The sequence below is a fragment of the Stegodyphus dumicola genome, chromosome 10 (assembly GCF_044657685.1).
Source record: "Stegodyphus dumicola isolate Sdum_Otavi_A_Nest chromosome 10, ASM4465768v1".
In the NCBI taxonomy this organism is placed as follows: Eukaryota; Metazoa; Arthropoda; class Arachnida; order Araneae; family Eresidae; genus Stegodyphus; species Stegodyphus dumicola.
In genome coordinates, this window is record NC_140777.1 from 4,211,271 (window position 1) to 4,224,758 (window position 13,488).

The 13,488-nt window shown below is 32.0% G+C and overlaps 1 protein-coding gene across 3 annotated transcripts in view; it reads left to right on the top strand.

Moving 5' to 3' along the window:
• LOC146994850 (uncharacterized) overlaps window positions 1–13,488 on the top strand; it is a 157,504-nt gene that overhangs the window by 27,323 nt on the left and 116,693 nt on the right. Inside the window, exon 1 of one of the 3 annotated variants that reach the window (XR_015043257.1) lies at window positions 2,722–2,860. The exons of 1 other annotated variant lie outside the window; for it this stretch is intronic. The gene's annotated coding sequence lies outside the window, so the exon portion shown is untranslated. Of the gene's footprint in view, window positions 1–2,721; window positions 2,861–13,488 lie in introns of those variants that run through there. One more of the 3 variants, XR_015043259.1, reaches the window with a different exon arrangement.

A 13,488-nucleotide genomic window follows, 5' to 3' on the forward strand; every position in this document is an offset into this window, starting at 1 on the left:
AGGCCAGAGGTTTTAATCCTCTTGATAAATTAAACGTATTGTAGTGTTCACAGTCTCTGTGCTACATACGCTTCCTGTTATTATAAGGCCAATCTTATTCTAAAGTTAAATTAGAGTTTAGTTTTATTTTGATATCTTTTACGTTAGACCCCGAGTGGAGGGTCATTGTATTCCGAAGTACGGAAGTCATTGTATATAAAGAAAAATAAAGGGTTTTGTATACCCTTCGTCTGTATCCTGTCTACTTACTACAATTAGTGAACATAGCTTTAGTAAGCTCTCTGTTCTAGTCAGGTCATTGTATGTTTCCGAAGAAGGTAAGAAGAAACATTGAACCTGATAATGTACCACCATAAAAGCATTGCCATTAAAAATCAATACATCCTAAATGGTGTGTATATAATCAAAGAATAAAACCCTTTAAATTTATGTTATTTATTTATATTTGTAAGTGAAACTTTTACATTACAATAAAATATAAATAAGTATACTACGAGTGTATATAATATATAACAATAGTAGTAAATAGTGAGTAATAACGCATCTATCAAGCAAATAATATAGTTGTACAAAACAAAGAAGACACCTGAGTCACAAGGCCATTATTGACAAGACACAAAAAAATATGTAATTTCTGCCTTTTTGACATTTTAGATATCACAAGATTTAAAAAAATTTAACCAGTTTTCTTGGAAAAGTCATCATTTCAACATTAAAGCTAGAGCTGCCAAAGTCAAAAACTTGAAAAATATACGTTTCTGAATAATAAAGATTAAAACAAAACGTTAAAAGGGGGCAATTTTATATTCATTTAATTTTTTTCTGTAAAAATTGTAGCACTAAAAATATTATATTGCACCACAGTTTGAGAACCAGTGGCCTAACCTAAACTTATACAGTCATATCTGTATCGATAATTGATTTTATGGTTTTTTAAAGACTTTCATGAAAAATTTTATTCCATTATGATTCTGCACTTCCCCGATAAGACAATACAGACAAAGAAAAAAGGAAAACGTTTCGAGGAATTCTTTTTATAATAAAAACGTTCATCTTACTTGCTTTGTAGTGGCCCAGTTATTGCATAAGAAATAATTATTTTTTATTTCATACATTTGTTCATGTGTTTAAATTTTATAAAATTAACTTTAATATTTTTTTAATATTCATATTTATATTTCTTTTATGCTGATTGGCAATAAGTAGTTCATATTTATATTTAAATTTCTTTATGCTGAATGGCAACTAGTTCTGATTCATGATTGCTAGGTTTTGGTTTCCAAACGTTGGTATTCTAGTAGCGTCGCATTTCGGTAGCTGGAAAATAAAAAGCAATAAACTTAGCTATTTGTTTATAATTCATGCTGTTAATCATAATTTAGTTTTGAACATTAGTAGCCAAGGCCACAGCTTTGCAAGCGACGCTGTCATTTCGTCTGTTACGTATTTAAAATTTTAACATTGTTCCATATCAAGTTCTTTACGATCTTTTATCCAACTAAATTTGGACTAAAACATTTCAACTATATCTCTAATAGGCCTTTATTGTATGCGAACCTTATTATTTAAGAACTTTATTAGAGTTTAATTTGAATTCGCTAGATTTGGCACGCTATTTTAAATGGGCGCGTTTGCTGTTTGTTCAAACTGTTAAATCCATAGCGCTATCAAAAAAAGGAATCAAAAAATTAAACCAGTATTTCAATGGTGACTTACAACTTACGCAATTTGAAATCAACCAAAGCCGCCTACAACTTATGCAATTTGAAATCAACCAAAGCCGCCTTCAGGGGGCTTTGAATCAGCGGGTTTACTAGATTTGGCGCGCTGTTAAATGAGCGTGTTTGCTAGATTTAGCGCTTTTGCGCATGCATTTTCCCTTAAATTTTCTTACGTTCCCCGGAAATTCGAAAATATGCACCCGGGAAAACCAGCAACGATGAAAAAAACAGAATAAAACTAAATAAATAGTATAACAATATTAATAAGTATATAGATAAAAATTCCCTTACCTGGAGCTCTTCCTAGGTGCGCTCATGTTGAATAATTCAAACTTTTATGATATATATGTACAAATTTACGAAAATAGGACACACGTATAGATGAAAAGTTAATATAATATAAATACAGATAAAGTTAAATATAATATAAAAAGTTAAATATAATATAAAAAGTAAGTTAAATATAATATAAAAAGTTAAATATAATATAAAAAGTAACTTAAATATAATATAAAAAGTTAAGTAAAGCAAAAAAGTTTAAAGATAAATATAACGGTAGATAATCAGATAAATTTGAGTCGCCTTAGTCGTGATAAATCTCGAACTAAGAATGAGCGGTAGTTCTTTCTGCGTTTCCAAAGTCACTCGCAAATATCCAATAAATTTTCTGATTGGCTGGAAAAGATGAAAATTCATCCTTTCCAGCCAGTCAGAAATTTAGTTAAGAATAGCAGTAAATTTTATTGGATGGACTTGTCTTTTGTTAGCATTTTTCGAACAATTTGAATTAATGCAGGTGTTTTTTCGGTTTCTAAAATAAACACCTGCGTTTTCGAATAACTAACAGATACTTTTATAAACAGAACAAACTGGGGCTGAAAACTATTCGCACCTGCTCTGTGTTCTCAGGATCGACTAAATAACTTTTTTTTATTTATTTACTCAATAGATGGCGCGAGGAGCTCTCGTATCTGATGTTTTCTCGCCACACATTTCTTGTTTTACCCATAAAAAGTTCGTAATTTTTGTGTGACGCTAAGCACTTATTTTTTATAATACCGCCAATGCCCTTACAAACTACCCCAAATGTAGGTAATAGCTCCATGTAGCTGTATGCCTAAGTACCTGTTCCAGTAACAGTAAGCCTAAGTTCAAGATTTTATTTGTTTATTATAAACTTATTTTATCAGATACCTTTTTAACATATAAACGTTCTGCCTGTTCGCTAAATACATTTCGCCAGTTCGAACACTCGTTTAGTTCAATTATTTACCAACGAATTTACATTAAGGTTTATATTGGGGCTAAAGCCCACACGTTTGTTTTCACGTAGATTTTCAGATAAGTAACACAAAAGTGTTTATTCTTTGTTACATTCTTTATTATGACTTAGATAGAACCAAGTAAACTGAACTTCAGTTTTAGGCAAAGGAAATGATTTAATTAGCTATTTGGGAGGGGAATGTGTGATTGTAACGAATATATAATAAATGATGTAAAAAATATACTGCAAGCGCACTTTAATGTGATCACGTTTGTCCATAACTATTTTGCTATCGTAATAATCATGATTGGTATCATGATAACACTATAATATAAAACACTATAACGCTGAGAAAAAATTGCCCTTCAAAACAGAAATGGAATTTAACTAATTTAATATAAATATGATCAGTAATATATCTTGCATAAAATTCTAAACACGAAAAGACTGTTCGCATTTACGAAGGGTTCATACGTTTCTGAAAATTATTTGACTTCTTTTATGGAAATGAACAATTTCAGTAGATATTTGATCTCGAAAATTTTATTTTAGCAATAAAATTATATTAAAATTTACTCATTAGATTTATTAAAATTTGAGATAAATTTTAAAAAAAGACAAAAAAGAAAATCTGAAAAGTTTCAGATTTTAAATTACATGCGAAGGGGCGTATTTTTAACATTTTGTGTGTTACCTTTAATTATTTATTATCATGTTCTTTGCACTTAAATCATAAAATTCAGTTCAAGATGAATACCGCAAAATAATTTTAAATTGAGCATATCTTTAGTATTTCCGATACGCAGTTTCGCGCGCTGGAGATAAAAATGTTTTTTCTGTACAATGTTGCCATGGCTCGCTTTGAAATCGTAGAGTTTGTTAATCAAAAATTCGTTAAAGTTTTACAAAATGATAACGAAACAAATTTCAAATTTGGCCTTTCAGATGCCCATATTCGCAGTAGGATTACGTCATTCAAAATTGTATGGCTCTAGGTACCGTTGTTTTATCACAATGCGAAAAACATACATACATTTATACAGATTCTTAATTATTTAACTTCTTCAAATATAATACAGGGCAATAATATTAGGTAGCAACAGTTTGAAAAGTGAAACGGGCATTCAGAGTGATTCCACGCAAAATCGCAAAACGAAAACAATAGTCCCTCAGGGAAAAGCCTCCTTTTGGACTAATAATCTAATATATAATATATTTATTAGATTAAATTATATTTAAAATCACTAAAGAAATAAATTTTAATATATTTTTTAATTATTAATCACTTTAATCATTAATTATTTTAATGATTAATGATTTTATTTATTTATTTCTTCTTGTTCCTCTTTCCTGAGGGCCTAAATTAGGGCTCCGGCTCTTCTAATTTTAGAAATTAAGCCCTGAAAACATGCTAATGTAAAACAATAATGCAAAAACTGTAACCTTACTAAATGGTTACAAAAGGGCTTTTAGTATCGAAACACGATTTTGAGTTGTTTCACTTTTCATTCGAGTCAGCTGCCATTCGGAAAAACGACTGTTGTTATTTGACAGTCGTTTCTCCATTCTGTTAGTAATTATTTCCCTTCTGTTATTAATTAATAAATTAAAGTATTTAAAAGCATGTAAGATATTTTTTTTCCTGCTCTGAGCATACCTTCGTGGTGTAGCTGGAAGCATGTTCGGCGTGTAGTCGGAAGGTCCGGATTTCTAATACCGGCGAGGTCACTGCCCATTTTTCCCGCTCCTGGGGCATCGATATAACTTAACGATACTGTGAGCATCGATATAACTTAACGATACATGTATCAATAAATTTTTAAGCCCAAAGGAGCGTTAGCTCAGGTGGACTATTAATTTCGTTTTGGCATTTTGCGTAGATTAACTAATAACGGCGAATCACTTGAAATTGTTGCAATCTGATATTAAAGCCCGGTATTATATTGAAATTAAATAATCAAGAATTTGCATAAAGGTATGTATGTTTCTCGCATTGTAATAAAACAACGGTGCCTAGAGCCATCCAATTTTGAATAACGTACGTCTCTACTCGAATATGGGCATCTGGCCCACTGTCCCTTTGGGTTAAAAAAATATGTTATGTTACTTGGATACTCACAGCACTATAAAGGTATCAGCCTGAGGTATGGGTAGTCTTCGTGGAGGACTTTCGCGGGAAACTAGATCATATTCATGTTGCAAAACACGTGAGAAATCATGAGAAATACTCATGTAGCAAACTAGTTCGAACAATTTTTAATTTTATTCGAACTGCCGGTATTCAGTGGTCATCGGTAGGGTGTGCCATTGGTGAGATTTCAGATTTTACGTTACGCCAAAAAGGACTTTTTTTTTCTAACGTTTTCTGTGTGTTACATTTATTTATTAAATTTCATGTTCTTTGCACTGAAACCATAAAATCCTATTCAACAGCAATATCGCAGAATAATTTTAAAATGAGCCTATCCTTTGAATTTCCGATACACAGTCTCGCGTGCTGAAGGATTTTTTTTTTTTTTGGCAGTGTTGCCATCGCTCGCTTTGAAATCGTTAAAATCGTTCGTTAAAAATTCGTTAAAGTGTTACAAAATACGAAATCGATGATAAAACAAATTCCAAATTAGAGCTTCCAAATGCTCTTCATATTCGGTGGAGGATTACGTTATTCAAAACTGGATGGCTCTAGGTACCAATGTTTTATGACAGTGCGAGAAACATACTTACATTAATGCAGATTCGTCATTATTTAATCTCTTTAATTTTTTTATTAGACACAGGGCGATAATATTGGATGGCAACAATTTGAAAAGTGATTCGCCGTTTATAGTAAATCGACGCAAAATGCCAAAACGAAATTAATAGCTCTTCTGGGCTAAAAATTATTTGTACTTTTTTAGTTATTTATTTCTTATTTTCCCATTACGGGCCAATATTTTCTATTATGGCTCCATTTAACCTATGCGTTTCTCGTTTTCAAAGCAACTGGAACTTTTTAAAGCATCTCATTTTACTTCGTTACTTGTTTACTGAAACAGCTAACTCAAGACAGAGATGTAATTCTTAGTTTAGAAAAATTTAACCTTAATTAAAAATTGCAGAAAATTCTTTCTGGAGAAAATTGCTTGGTGCGTGTTGTCTTTGTCTCTGTATTTGTACACGACACCGACTTTTCTTGGCCGAAACGGGCTATTAGTCTGGAAACGTAATTTTTCGTTGATTCACCTTTCATTCGGAAAAAATGCCTTTCGGAAAAACGTAAGATATATGAATTAACAAGCTAAGCTCTTTGAAAGAATAGAAATCAATATTTATTGATGCTTAAGAATTTATTGCTTAAAAATATATACATAAACAGTTTCGAAAAAGATTATAAACTGAAGCACATTTTAGCACTTAATCCTGGTAGTCGTAAATTTTAATAAAAACTAGCTTAAGCCGTCTGAAGTTTAGAAAGTTTTTAGTTTTTCTAAAAAAAAAAGAAGCCCAAAGAAGCCTTAACTTAGAAGGGCTGTTAATCTCGAGACGACATTTTACGTCGTTTCATTATAAAGGGCGTATAACTTTTTAAATTGTTGCCACCAGATACTACCGCCCTGTATTATACTTAAAGAAATTAAATAATGAAGAATCCGCATGAATATATGTATGTTTCTCGCGTTGTGAAGAGCAATGATACTTAAAAGTTAACAAATTTTGAATAACGTGGTCCTCCACCCGAATATGGACACCTGGAAGCTCGATTTTTGGAATATGTTATATTGTCTACTTCATATTTTGGAACACTTTTAAGGAATTTTTGATTAATAAACTCAACGATTTCAAAACGAGAAGTAGAAACAATAACGGAAAAAAAATTATCTCCCGCGCGCGAGACTGTCTAACGGAAATTCTAAAGATATGCAGTTTTTAAATATTTTTAGACCAAAAGAACATTACCCCAAATGCTTTCGAAATGTGCATGTGTAATATATAATGTAATATACGAACTTGCTGCAAACCTCCTGGCCGATAATAATCGCACGCAGCACAACCAACACAAACATGTATGTGTACGTAATTGAAAAAGAAAAGGCCCCTTTGAGCGCAATATAACCCTTAAAAGCTTTTCGATTTTTTTTTTTTTTTTTTTTAATATGGCGGGCACTAGCCGATTATAGGCGTTGGCCTGAAAACGTGGAGGCACCTAACGAGTGGCCATCATTGCCTCCTATGAAGGGACATACAATTTACATCCATGCTTTCTCCGGGATTCGAACCCAGGGTCTTCGGTACCGCAGTCAAAGTCACTACCCACTTCCCGGTCAGGGCGGGAGCTTACCTAAGTTAATGTTTTTGTTTTGTTAAATTAATGCAAAGCACGCAAGGGAGAAGGGCTGCCTGAGAGAAGGGATGCCTTCGTGGAGGGCTTCCGAAATGAAATTGGCTCGCACACGTTAGACATGTCGAAAACTACGAAAACACCCATGCAGTCAGCCCTTTCGCCGGGACGCATAATTCACAAGTGCACACCAGTATCGCCACTGAAGGAGGGGTTTCAAAAATGGACCAATGAGCTTTTATTGCTCTTATGACGCTGAGTCTTTGAAACTGCATAGTTGTTATTTACGTTTTATTTTGCTTTTGTTTCGCAGTTATAAATGCTGCTATCAATTTAACAGAAAATCTCGTAATGCTTTCGTAAGTTTATTTAATCGTCCGCATTTATTTCATTTTCGCGAAACTTATCACGCACAGGGTATTCGGATTAATGTTCGTGACATATTATCACTCCTTATATCGAGAAAATAACTTAAGCTACAATTAACCTCAAATGTTATGTATTTACTAACACCTGTGGATTAAGAGAATTCAAGTGTATAATTTTTTAATTGAGCTGAGAATAATTGGAAGTGTTAGAATAAATCTAGTATTTTCTTATCTCAATGCTTGCGTTCCTTTGATTTTAAAAGATTCAAAATTTGATAATTCAATCAAAATTCAATTAAATCAAAAGTCAAATCAATTAAATAAAAATTCAATTCAATTCAATTAAAGATCATTCAATTGTAAATGATCTGATTATACCTGTTGTTAAAAGTTACATATGAATAAATTAAATATATTCGTTGTAAATAAAATAAATTCATTCTCTTTGAAGAATAGAGAGTACATTTAAGTGTGAACAGTTATTAATGTGAAATTTAACACGCTAAATGTGTATAAAGGCAAATGAGGAACGTTCACTTTGAATAAAACTATGCATTGACTATTATAATAGAACATCTTTTTCATACAGACTGCAGTAAAAAATCCTAAGACTTCTACTATTTACATATATAAATTAAATTATGCTTAGATTTTATCTAACTTGCACTGAAAATTTTCACAAGAAAAGCGTGATGCTTTAATTATTTTGTAATGTGAATTGCGTGTCAAAACATTTGCAGAGCGGGGCAGAAGTCATGTAAAATGGCAGAAATATTACTGAAAGCCCATTGGTCCATTCTAGAAGAAACTACCTTGGTGGCGATGCAGATGTGCACTTACGAAATATGCCGCCGGGACTCAAACCCCGGACCGAACTTCCGGTGTTCAGCGACGTTACCGCTCGACGGCTGTTGGGACTTCCTACGTTAAAATTTAACTATGAATAAGTGTGGCGTGATTTTTAAGCATTGACACGGGAAGTTTATATGCTACATTTAAAATGGTTATTGTACTCTGATAAAAAAAATCAATAAAGTTTGAGTAAAAATCTAGAAAACGAATAATAGAAAAGATGTAAGACTAATCTTTTTTATGCCTTTATGTTGATTTTTACTTCCTTAATTATATCCTGTTCTTCTTTCACATAATTATAAAACTGGGCACAAGTCATTTTAAAATTAAAATAACAAATCAAAATTGCTTCAACTGTCTCCACTGCAAATTTGTTACTTTTATCCGATTATTGAAGACCATTAGGGAAAACAGTCTCTCGAAATTTGCATTGTGGGCTGGTATGGCAAATGCACGTACAGTGTTCGATACAATTTGTACGTTTTTGCATAGCTTTATTAGGTACGATTTCCGATCAATATGCTTTGTATCTGCAAGAAACTTAGCCATTTTCAAAGTAGCTACCACAGTTTTAAATGGTACTCTTTTTTTCTCTAATTAGTTAGAATATGGCAACCCTTAGCTACTATGAAAACATCGGAAACGAAAAAGGCAGATGGAATGAAATTCATGACTCAAAAAAATTCGCTTCAGTTGAAGTGTTTTAAAAGCAGCTGCAAAATCCACGAACAACGTCTATTTTTTTTGTTTTGGCGCCTAGCGAAAAATGCAGTGTCAACAGAATTTTATTCGTAGTTGTTGTTATTACTAAGATATCTGCGTCCGCTAATGATCTCACGCTCTAAAGTAGGAACCTTCAACCTCTCACATCCAACAGCCACATCAATAAATTCACAAAGGTCCGCGGGCCACGTGTCAGTCAAAAAAATCTTGTAGTCGGAAAATTTTATATAAAAAATCTGATGTATACAGCACATGACTTCCTTGTACGGAATACTAAATTATACGCATTTTTTCTTGCATTTCATTTAAACTTATTGGATTGAATTAAATCTACTTCGCCGACAGCGCATAAACCACAATAAAATACTAAATGTATTCTTTAAAATTCACTCTAGTATTTCTTTACCATAGCGACACTCTGGCGCTAGATTCACTTAACAGTATTATATTTCGTTCATATTATAACTCATAATGCACAAAATTTATATCATTTAAAGAATAGAATTATCTAATCGTTGCCACATGTTCTATTCAAATACTATAATAAAGCTAGAATGAAATATAAAAGAAATTAAGCAGACAAAACAAAAAAGAAACAGTTTTTCACACACGATTGAGTATTTCTCATTTAATTAATTCAGTTCTCACTTCGCGAGAAGGCAAAAATATATAAGAACTCAAAATATGTATATTAAAAATTACGAAGTAAATCTTAAACGCTTATTTCCTCGAAAAAATTCCAGAACGGATTAAGCATGATTTAATTGGCAATAATAAATGAAGGCGTTATCTTTATTGTTGCGAAGCTAAGTTTCTCTAGATTGGCAACAAATCCACTAGTCTGCTGTTTCAAATGTAAACAATCAATGGCGACCATAAAAAAAAAAGGCTTAGCGGCACTTAAACAACTTTAAAATTGTTGATAATTCTAAAAATATTGCATACAGATTTACTAAAGGAATAAAAACCTTAACCGGAAGATAAAAACAAAATAATTCAATCATTTTTAAAGCAAAAAATGTACAATTTACAAACATATAAGAGTAAAGAAACTGAGATCACTGAGCCGGGTAACAGAGTGGATATATATATATATAAATATATTTATATGCGTTTGGTGCGGCCGATTGCAACCAAAATACGAGATGCACATCTACATGTTATAGCTGTCCTACATACAAAATTTCAATGTTCTGAGGCTACTCCTTTTTGAGTTATGCGAGATACGTACGCACGTACGTACATACGTTCGTACAGACTCCACGAAAAATTCTCTTCAGAATTCATTTTAAAGCAGTTTTATAATTTTTTTGGAGGAAACGAGTCTTTTATTCTGTCCTTACGTACAGATATCACGCAAAAACATCGTTAAATTGCATTCGATAGCGATCAAAATGGATATTTTCGTTGAAATATGTTGCCTGAAACTTTTCGTGATTACAGTACTTTCTTTTTACTTCGTACAAGGAAGTAAAAAGGGAGGTTTTTTTTTTACAAGAGTGTACAACTGCGAAGAGATAGTGTTACAGATTTGTATATGTATACATTGGTTCCAAAAAATCAATCCAAAAGTTGGAATTCAAATTAAAATGTTTTGCAACTTTTTTTAACTATGAAAGAAAAAAAGTATAAAGATGACTGTACAGAACGATATTACAAAATGCATTTACAATAAAAAGTAAAAATTAAAAAAAAAAAAAAAAAACTTATATTACTGGCTGGAGATGGTAGTTACTTTGGTTTCAATGTGAAATTTGACATTGTTTTTTCTTGATTAAAGCTTCAATATCCGGTTTAATCTGTGTTGTTGCAATTCTTAAAAGTTTCCTCCAAATGTCTCTCTGTCAGCCGTGTTCTTGTTTTTGATTTTTGAATTTTCATTTTACTAAAAAGCTGTTCACATATGTAGGCAATGCCAAAGATAGAATACATGAAGATTGCATGTTTACGAATTCCTGGATACTTGTCTTCCGTCACGTATTTCGAATAAAAATTAATGTAGGATTTTCAAGAAACTTGCATTTTACTGCAGAGTCACACTGTAAATCTATAAATTCTAACTGAAGTTCAGGTGAAACACATATTACATAAGATAAAGAGAAATGTTTGAAAAATTCGTCATTTTCAGAAAATTTTATCCCAAATAATAGAATACATGAAAGACTGCATGTTTACGAATTCCTGGATACTTGTCTTCCGTCACGTATTTCGAATAAAAATTAATGTAGGATTTTCAAGAAACTTGCATTTTACTGCAGAGTCACACTGTAAATCTATAAATTCTAACTGAAGTTCAGGTGAAACACATATTACATAAGAGAAAGTGAAATGTTTGAAAAATTCGTCATTTTCAGAAAATCTTATCCCAAATAATAGAATACATGAAAGACTGCATGTTTACGAATTCCTGGATACTTGTCTTCCGTCACGTATTTCGAATAAAAATTAATGTAGGATTTTCAAGAAACTTGCATTTTACTGCAGAGTCACACTGTAAATCTATAAATTCTAATTGAAGTTCAGGTGAAACACATATTACATAAGATAAAGAGAAATGTTTGAAAAATTCGTCATTTTCAGAAAATTTTATCCCAAATAATAACGGGTATGTCAATAAAATGTTTTAAATATCAAGAATAAGTTATTTTTTACGACAAAAAGCTGATAAGGCAATTTTTCTTGAAACCAAATTTCTTAAAAATTTTTCAATTTTTCTTCAAATGTGAGGCCATTAAAATACCTTTAGCGGGCCACGGCTTGAAGACCCCTACTTTAAAGCACGGTGCGGCCCAAACGCAAATTATGAAAGTATTTAAATTTACACACTTTTATTTAAAAAATAAATATTTGAATTTGATTCATGTATAATTTATTCGTTGGCATTTTACCTACCCCGCGATAAATATCCTAATTTTCGCAATCATACTTTATTAATGTCTTCAACTTTTGGCAGTACGTATATTTGTGAACAATTATTTTCAAGAATGAAGCATCCAAATAACAAAATAAGACAAAGATCACTGGCAAACATCTTGAAAATGCATTAAGAATTGCAACCTCGTGTATTGAACCCGATATCGATTTGCTTGTTCAACAAAAGCAAATCCGCCCGTCTCATTCATTTTAATTTTTTTCATTTTTATGAAATCCAAACTAAATGAACTGGTGTACTGAGAATACGGCAAAGCACACTAGGGCTATCTGCCTAAGGGGAGGGATGCCTTCGTGGAGGACTTTCTAAGGAAAACTGGCTCTATACACGCTACCATATGGGAAAAACCACGAAAACGCCCATGCAGCCAGCCGGTTAGCGGGATTCGAACCTCGGACCGAACTACCAGTGTTCAGCGATTTTACTGCTCGGCCGCTGTTGGGCCCAAACTAAATGAAACGAAACTTTTACAAATTAATAATAAATATGTACCTATATATATCTAATTCAAATAAAGAAAATTAATTAAATTAAAAATTAATTAAAAAGAAGTTGATTTATTTTAATAAAACAACATAGAGCTAATTTTTATTTAAATTTGTTAAAAAATATTGTAAGTGTGCCCCCGTTTTTTTTTTTTTTTTTTTTTAATGCGGCCTTCAAACAGTCACAATTTAGACACCCATACTTTAAAGCAGGGTTTCTTAAACTGTGGGTCGCGACTCCCGAGGGAGTTGCGGGACCTGCAGCAAGGCGTCGCCAAAAATTTTAGCAGTTTTCATATTCTTTAACTTATTATAATAATTTTACAATTACCAAATATTTTTACAAAATGTATCTGAAAACAGGCAAAGATAAGACAATACAGACAAAGAAAAAAACGAAAATGTTTCGACGAATTCTTTTTATAGTATAAACGTTCATTTTCCTTGCTTTGCACGTGACGCTGTCATTTCATCTGTTACTTATTTAAAAGTTTCACATTGTTCTATGTCTTAAAATTAGAAATGAAAGTTAATGACCTAAAACTGCAATAGTATATTACAGTACAAGTGAAAGAATTGACAGTTTTACTCACGCGTGTGTTGGATTTGCAGAATACTTATGGAGGTTCTAACAAATTTTTGTAAATATTATGGGATTCTGGGGGTCACAAAAAAATCTCGGCGATAAAAAGGAGCGCGAATGAAAAATGTTTAAGAAACCCTGTTCTAAAGGATCAATTTTGCTCTCGCTGTCGTCTTTTACTTAAAAAGAACTCATAGAGAGACAAATCTGTTACGAAATAAAAGTATAAGGTATTTCTCCCA